Raw genomic sequence first — 8,697 nt, forward strand, 5'->3', positions numbered from 1 at the left:
CATTTGAAAGCTCAGGAAGGCCGCGCTTTAGGAGTAAGGCCCATACCCTATAGTAAGGGCCATGCCCCAGGACTAGGAAGAGAAGTGAAATGGACCTATCCTAACAGTGAGTCAAAACCAAGCCTGGGCTGGGCGTGCTGACTCACGCCTATAATCCCAGCTCTTTGGGAGGCCGAGGCGGGTTGATTGCTTGAGGCTAGGAGTTCAAGACCAGCCTGGGCAACATGGTGAAACATCATCTCTACAAAAAATATAAAAATTAGCCGGGTTTGGTGGCAAGGGTCTGTGGTCCCAGCTACTCTGGAGGCTGAGGTGAGAAGACTGCTTGAGCTCAGGAAGCAGAGGTTGCAGTGAGCCGACATCACACCACTGCACTCCAGCCTGGGCAACAGAGTGAGACTGTCTCAAAAAAAAAAAAAAAAAAACCAAAACCAAAACAAACAAACAAACAAACAAACAACAAACAATCAAACCCCAAAACCCCAAGCCTGATAGAATCCAAAATATCTTCCAGTAACTGCTTTACAGAACAAAACTCAACACTTCTCTTTCCTTTCTTTCTTTCTTTATCTTTCTGTCTCTCTCTTTCTTTTCTTTCTTTTTTCTTTTTTCTTTTCTTTCTCTCTTTCTCTCTTTCTTTCTTTTTTGAGATAGAGTCTTGTTCTGTTGCCCAGGCTAGAGTGCAATGGCTTGATCTCAGCTCACTGCAACCTCCGGGTTCAAGTGATTCTCTTGCCTCAGCCTCTTGAGTAGTTGGGATTACAGGCACCTGCCACCACGCCCAGCTAATTTTTATATTTTTAGTAGAGACATCCCAGCTTCGCCATATTGGCCAGGCTGGTCTTGAACTCCTGACATCAGGTGATCTGCCCACCCCGGCCTCCCAAAGTGTTGGGATTACAGGCATGAGCCACCACACCCGGCCCAAAACTCAACACTTCTCTTTTTTTTTTTTTTTTTGAGACGGAGTCTCGCTCTGTGGCCCGGGCTGGAGTGCAGTGGCCGGATCTTGGCTCACTGCAAGCTCCGCCTCCTAGGTTGACGCCATTCTCCTGCCTCAGCCTCCCGAGTAGCTGGGACTACAGGCGCCCGCCACCTCGCCCGGCTAGTTTTTTGTATTTTTTAGTAGAGACGGAGTTTCACCATGTTAGCCAGGATGGTCTCGATCTCCTGACCTCGTGATCCGCCCGTCTCGGCCTCCCAAAGTGCTGGGATTACAGGCTTGAGCCACCGAGCCCAGCCTAACTCAACACTTTTCAAAGGAAGACAGCATCATTCAGGGTCCCTACTATGCGCCATCCATAATGTTCAACATTCAGCTAGAAAACATGAAACCTGCAAAAACAAACAAACAAACAAACAAAACAGAAAAATATGTCCTAAACAAAAGCAAAAAAAAGAAAAAAGAAAGAAAACAAAGAAGAAGAAGAAGCCAATAGAAACAGGCCTCAAGGTAACCCAGATATTGGAATTGAGAGCCAAGAACTTTAGAACAGCGATTACAAATATATTCAACGACTTAAAGGAAAATACGCACAGGGAGTGAGAGATGGAAAATCTCAGCAGAGATACAGAAACTGTGAAAAGAATCAGAGGTCAAGCAATCCATCACCTCGGCCTTCCAAAGTGCTGGCATTATAGGCATGAGCCACCATGCCCAGAGACCAGCCTGGCAAACAGGCAAAACCCAGTCTCTATTAAAAATACAAAAATTACCCAGGTGTGGTAGCACATGCCTGTAGTCCCAGCTACTCAGGAGGCTGAGGCAGGAGAATTGCTTGAACCCAGGAGACAGAGGTTGCAGTGAGCCGAGATCATGCCACTGCACTCCAGTCTGGGCGACAGATCCAAGACCCTGTCTCAAAAACAAAAACAAACAAACAAACAAAAAAAGAATCAGAGGGATGGCCAGGTGCGGTGGCTCATGCCTATAATCCCAACACTTTGGAAGGCCGAGGTGGGCAGATCACTTGAGGTAAAGAGTTTGAGACCGGCCTGGCCAACATGGTGAAACCCCACCTCTCCAACAAATACAAAAATTAGTCAGGTGTGGTGGCATGAGCCTGTGGTCCCAGCTACTCGAGAGGCCGAGGCCAGAGAATTGCTGGAACCTGGGAGGTGGAGGTTGCAGTGAGCCAAGATCATGCCACTACACTCCAGTCTGGGCGATAGAGAGAGAATCTGTCTCAAAATAAATAAATAAATAAATATAAAATAATATAATATAATATAATATAATAAATAATAAAAAGCAGAGAGAAATTCCAGACGTTACACAAACTGTTTCAGAAAACAGAAGAGGAAGAAACACTTCCAAAATCATTTCACAAGGCAGCATAATCCTGATATCAAAAGCTGACATTACAAGAAAAGAAAATTACAGACCAATATCCCTTATGAACACAGATGGAAAAGCCCTTAATAAAATACTGGAAAATCAAAATAGTAATATATGAAAAGGTTAATACATCGTAAGCAAGTGGGACTTAGACCAGGAAAGCAAGATTTGTTTAACATCCAAGAAGCAGTGAATATACTTTAGCACATAACACAATAAAGGAAAAAAGTCATATGATTATCTCAATAGATGCAGAAAAAAACTTTAAAACTATCTTTATTCAAGACAACAACATATATGTAAAAAAAGGCCTTAGGAACTTACAAAACAACTTCTAGAACAAACATGTGAATTTAGCTATTTTGAAAAATAAAAGGTCAATATAAAAATTTTTATTTATATTTTAATATACTGGTGCAAAATGAAATTTTGCAAAATTTTGCACTCAAAATAGCAGAAAACATACAAAATGCATAGGAATAACTTCAGCAAAAGATGTGCAAGACTTCTTTTTTTTGTTCTTTTGAGATGGAGTCTCACACTGTCACCCAGGCTGGAGTGCAGTGGCACAATCTTGGCTCACTGCAACCTCCTCCTCCCGTGTTTAAGCGATTCTTCTGCCTCAGCCTCCCAAGTAGCTAGAATTACAGGCACCTGTCACCATGCCCAGCTAATTTTTGTATTTTTAGTAGAGACAGGGTTTCACCATGTTGGCCAGGCTGGTCTTGAACTCCTGACCTCAGGTGATCTGCCCGCCTCAGCCTTCCAAAGTGCTGGGATTACAGGGATCTTGAATAGTAAAAAACGATCTTGAAAAAGAAAAACAAAGTTGGAGGATTCAAACTATCTGATTTTAAACTTACCATAAAGCTGCAGTAACCAAGACAGTGTGGTGTCCGCATAAGAACAGACAATTAAGAACAAAACAGAAGCTGGCACATGGCTCATGCCTATAATCCCAACACTTTGGAAGGCCAAGGCAGGAGGATCCCTTGAGCCCAGAAGTTTGAGACAAGACTAGGCAACATAGCGAGACTCTGTCTCTACAAAAATTTAGCCAGGTGTGGTGGTGTGTGTCTGTAGTCCCAGTTACTTGGGAGGCTGAGGTGGGGGGATTGCTTGAGCCTGGGAGGTTGAGGCTGCCGTCAGCCATGATTGCATCATTGCACTCCAGCCTGGGCCACAGAGGAGACCCTGTTCCCGTGGCCCACAGAAAAGAATAGAATAGAATAGAGAATTCTTATATCGACCCATATTTATTATCAAATGATTTTCAACACAGAAGTCAGAGCAATTCATGATGAATGAGGGGATCCATTACCTCATTGTCTGGATATGGTGACCTGGTGAGTCTCAGTTCTTTGATACTTTTTTTTGAGAGGCCTGAAGGTAGTTTCCCGAGGAAGGAATTCAGATAAAACAAATGTAAGGGTCAAGCTTTAAGACCAGAACGGTCAATTTCTCTGTTTATCCAAAACGCCATCTATGGGACTAGTGGGTGGTTTTCAAATAGACAAACAAATTGTGGTCTAATAATAGAAGAGAATACATAAAAGCAAGTAAAGCAACGAACTACTGACTTAAGCAACAACCTGGATGAATACCACAGTATCATTAAGAAAATGAAGGCTGGACTTGGTGGCTCATACCTATAATCCCAGCATTTCGGGGGGCCGAAGCAGGCAGATCACCTGAGGTCGGGAGTTCGAGACCAGCCTGACCAACATGGTGAAACCCTGTCTCTACTAAAAATGCAAAAATTAGCTGGGCGTGGTGGTGCATGCCTGTAGTCCCAGCCACTCAGGAGGCTGAGGCAGGAGAATTGCTTGGACCCGGGAGGCAGAGGTTGCAGTGAGCTGAGATCTCACCACTGCACTCCAGCCTGGGCAGAAGAGTGAGATTCCATCTCAAAAAATAAAAAAGAAAATGAAAAGACAAGCAACAGGCTGCTAAAAATATTCACATTACATGTACAATTCTCCCTCAGCATTCATGGGGGAATGTTTCCAGGACCCTCTTGAATAACGAAATCTGTGGATGCTCAAGTCCCTTATGTAAAAAGGCATAGTATTTGCATAACCCACCTACATCCTCCTGTATTTCAGGCCATCTCTACATTATTTGTAATACCTAATAAATTGTAAATACTCTATAAATAGTTATTACACCATATTGCTTTAAAAAATCTGTTATTTTTAATTGTATTATTATTATTTTAAATATTTTCTTTTCTTTTCTTTTCTTTTTTTTTTTTTTTTTTTTTTTTTTTTGAGACAGGGTCTTGCTCTGTCATCCAGGCTGGAGTGTAGTGGTGTGAGCTCAGCTCACTGCAACCTCTGCCTCCCATGCTCAAGTGATTCTACTACCTCACCCTCCTGAGTAGCTGGGATTACAGGCATGTGCCACTATGCCTGGCTAATTTTTTGTATTTTAGTAGAGACAGGGTTTCTCCATGTTGGTCAGGCTGGTCTTGAACCCCTATCCTCAAGTGATCCACCCGCCTCAGCCTCCCAAAGTGTTGGGATTATAGGCGTGATTCACCTCACCCGGTCAATTTTTGTATTTTTTGTAGAGATGGGTTTTCACCACGTTGTCCGGGCTGTTTCCAGACATTTTCAGTACATTGTTGGTTGAATTTGTGGAACCCATGGATACAGAGGGCTGACTGTATTTGACAAAGGAATCAAATACAAAAAATATAAAGAACTTCTACAGATCAACAACAGAAAAGACGAGCAACCTGATAAATGAGCAAAAGATTTAAACAAGGGTCAGGTGCCTGGCCAACTTGGTGAAACTCCATCTTTACTAAAATGCAAAAATTAGCTGGGCATGGTGGCATGTGCCTGTACTGGAGAGGCTAGCCAAAATCACCCCACTGCACTCCAGCCTAGGCGACAAGAGCAAAACTCTGTCTTAAAAAAAAAGGTCAGGCGTGGTGGCTCACGCCTGTAATCTCAGCACTTTCGGAGGCCGAGGTGGGCAGATCACAAGGTCAGGAGATCGAGACCATCCTGACTAACATGGTGAAACCCCGTCTCTACTAAAAATACAAAAAAAAAAATTAGCCGGTCGTGGTGGCGGGCGCCTGTAGTCCCAGCTACTCGGGAGGCTGAGGCAGGAGAATGGTGTGAACCCGGGAGGTGGAGCTTGCAGTGAGCCAAGATCGCACCACTGCACTCTAACCTGGGTGACAGAGCAAGACTCCGTCTCAAAAAAAAAAAAAAAAAAGATTTAAACAGAAACTACACAAAAAAGTGATAGCACTTCTTATTTTTTTGAGGCAGGGTCTTGCTCTGTTGCCCAGGCTAGAGTGCAATGGCATGATCATGGCTCGCTGCAGCCTTGACCTCCCAGGCTCAAGCCAGTCTCCCACCTCAGCCTCCCAAGTAGCTGGGACTACAAGCACATACCACCACACCCAGCTACTTTTTTGTAGAGACAGGGTCTCACCATGTTGCCCTGGTTGGTCTCAAACTCCTGGGCTCGAGCAATCCTCCGCCTCAGCTTCCCAAAGTTCTGGGATTATAGGTGTAAGCCAGCATGCCTGGCCCACTTTTTCAAAATGCATGGTTATATTAGTTTTCTATAGCTGCTATGGCAACCCCAGGCTCCACCAGCAGATGAGCAGACAAGCAGGTGAACCGAAGATCAGAAGAGCAGCATGACAGAGGAGGAGAGAATAGAAGGAGCGTCTGAACTTTGGGAGGAGTTTGGCTGGGGATGGTTGGAGAGGACATTGGCTGAGGGACAGCTGAACTCCAGGGCAAGATCATTTCCCACTCCATCCCCTTTCCAGCTCCACATCCATCCCACTGAGAGCCACCTCCACCACTCAATAAAACCCTTACATGCACCATCCTTCAAGTTTGTGTGTGACCTGATTCTGTGACCGGCACCTGATAAGAACCTGGGTACCAAGAGGGCACTGAGCTGGTTAACATTAAGCCGTCTGCACATGGCAGAGGTAAAAGGACACTGTAGCATGCCCACTGGCGCTTGGGGGGTCACAGGCACCCGCCCCTAGAAGCTACCATGGGGCTGGAGCCCAAAAAGTGCTTGCCCTCGATCCTGCACCTGCCCATCTGCATAAGGGGTTTGCGTGCGCGGTAGCCGAACAGTCAAGCCACAGTCCTGTTGCATGTCCTGTGAGGTTGGGAGTGTGGGGGTGGTCAAGGAATGCTTCTGCTTCCCTTGCACGGTCATGCTGCTTTCTCTGACTCTGATCTTCCCCCCTCCCTCTTAGAAGGTCCCTGTGATTCCATTGGGGCCACCGTGACAATTCAGGATATCTTTCCCATTTCAAGATTCTTGACTTAGTCATATCTGCAAAGTCCTTTCTGCCATGTAAGATAATACATTGATCGGTCCCAGGGATCAGGACTTGAGCATTTTTATTCTGTCTGCTGCAATGATCACGAGAGAATAGGCGGAAAACAGAGAAAGGCAGAAAAAGTTCCATACCCTCACCTTCCAAATACAGTCCCCCCTTAAGAGTCTGTGGAGTCTTTAACATCTAAATTCATACTTCATAAAATGTCTGCACTCTGCTTTTGTTCACTGAACATTACCTTATCAGCATTTTCATGCTCATACATATATTCTTTAAAATGTCATTTTAAATGGCTGTGTAATATTCTGTTGGGTGGATACAGCATGGTTAATTTATCCATTCCTTTCTAGTTGGATACTCTGGTAATTTTATTTTTCAAAAACTAGGCCTGGCATGGTGGCTCATGCCTGCAATCCCCGAACTCTGGGAGGCCGACGTGGGTGGATCTCTTGAGCTCAGGAGTTTGAGGCCAGCCTGGCTAACATGGTAAAGCCCCGTCCCCACTAAAAATACAAAAATTAGGCAGATTTGGTGGTGCGTGCCTATAGTCCCAGCTACTTGGGAAGCTGAGGTGGGAGAATCGCTTAAACCCGGGAGGTGGAGGTTGCAGGGAGCTGAGATGGCACCACTGCACTCCAGCCTGGGTGACAGAGCAAGACTCTGTCCAAAAAAGAAATAAAAATAAAAAATAAAAATAAAGGCTGAGCACAGTGGCTCACACCTGTAATCCCAGCACTTTGGGAGGCTGAGGTGGGCGGATCATCTGAGGTCAGGAGTTCAAGACTAGCCTGGCCAACATGGCGAAACCCCGTTTCTACTAAAAATACAAATAGTAGCTGAGTGTGGTGGCGTGCACCTGTAATCCCAGCTACTCAGGAGGCTGAGGCAGGAAAATCACTTGAAACTGGGAGGCAGAGATTGCAGTGAGCCGAGATCACACTACTGCACTCCAGCCTGGGTGACAAGAGCGAGACTCCGTCTCAAAAAATAAATAATAGGCCAGGCACAGTGGCTCAAGCCTGTAATCCCAGCAATTTGGGAGGCCGAGACGGGCGGATCACGAGGTCAGGAGATCGAGACCATCCTGGCTAACATGGTGAAACCCCGTCTCTACTAAAAAAATACAAAAAACTAGCCGGGCGAGGTGGTGGGCGCCTGTAGTCCCAGCTACTCGGGAGGCTGAGGCAGGAGAATGGCGTAAACCCGGGAGGCGGAGCTTGCAGTGAGCTGAGATTCGGCCACTGCACTCCAGCCTGGGCGACAGAGCGAGACTCCGTCTCAAAAAAAAAAAAAAATAAATAAATAATATAAATAAATAAATAAATAAAAACTATTATAAATAATATGACAAACCTCTTTGTTTGTAAGCCTCTGACTTACAGGTGAATTCCCAGGCATGGGATATTTTCAGGGCATGGGCATTGTTCCTATATTTGACACCTTCCACCAAATTGCTTTCCAAAATGGTGGTAGCAATTTACCTTCTGACAACTGAGTATCAGCATGAATGTCTGTTTGGCTGCACTCTCTCTAGCACTCGGTAGAACCTTAAAACATTTGTTGCTCATTTGATGGGCAGAGGAAGGAGTCACTGAGCTGTTTTAATGCTATGCCTTTAGGCTTTATAAAAGGAACTAAATGAAACAGTTAATGTGAAAATTGCTTTAGCTTCTGCAGAAAAGTTTTGTTAATGACCCAGCAATTCAACTCTTGGAACTTATATGCAGGAAATCATCAGAGAGGTAGACAAAAATATACGCACAGAGATGTATCTCATAGAATCATTTATTATAGCCAAATCTGAAAACAACTAAAGTGTTAAAAATTAATGGAGTATGTATGATATGGGGATGCTGCTTTACCTGCAGCCTGTTTTCATTTCACTCCTACCTTAATTTTTTATTTTATTATTTTATTTTATTTTTTGTTTTTAGAGACAGAGTCTTGCTCTGTTGCCCAGGCTGGAGTGCAGTGGCACAATCTCAGCTCATTGCAACCTCTGCCTCCCGGGTTCAAGCGATTCTCC

Source organism: Rhinopithecus roxellana, chromosome 12 (genome assembly GCF_007565055.1).
Source record: "Rhinopithecus roxellana isolate Shanxi Qingling chromosome 12, ASM756505v1, whole genome shotgun sequence".
In the NCBI taxonomy this organism is placed as follows: Eukaryota; Metazoa; Chordata; class Mammalia; order Primates; family Cercopithecidae; genus Rhinopithecus; species Rhinopithecus roxellana.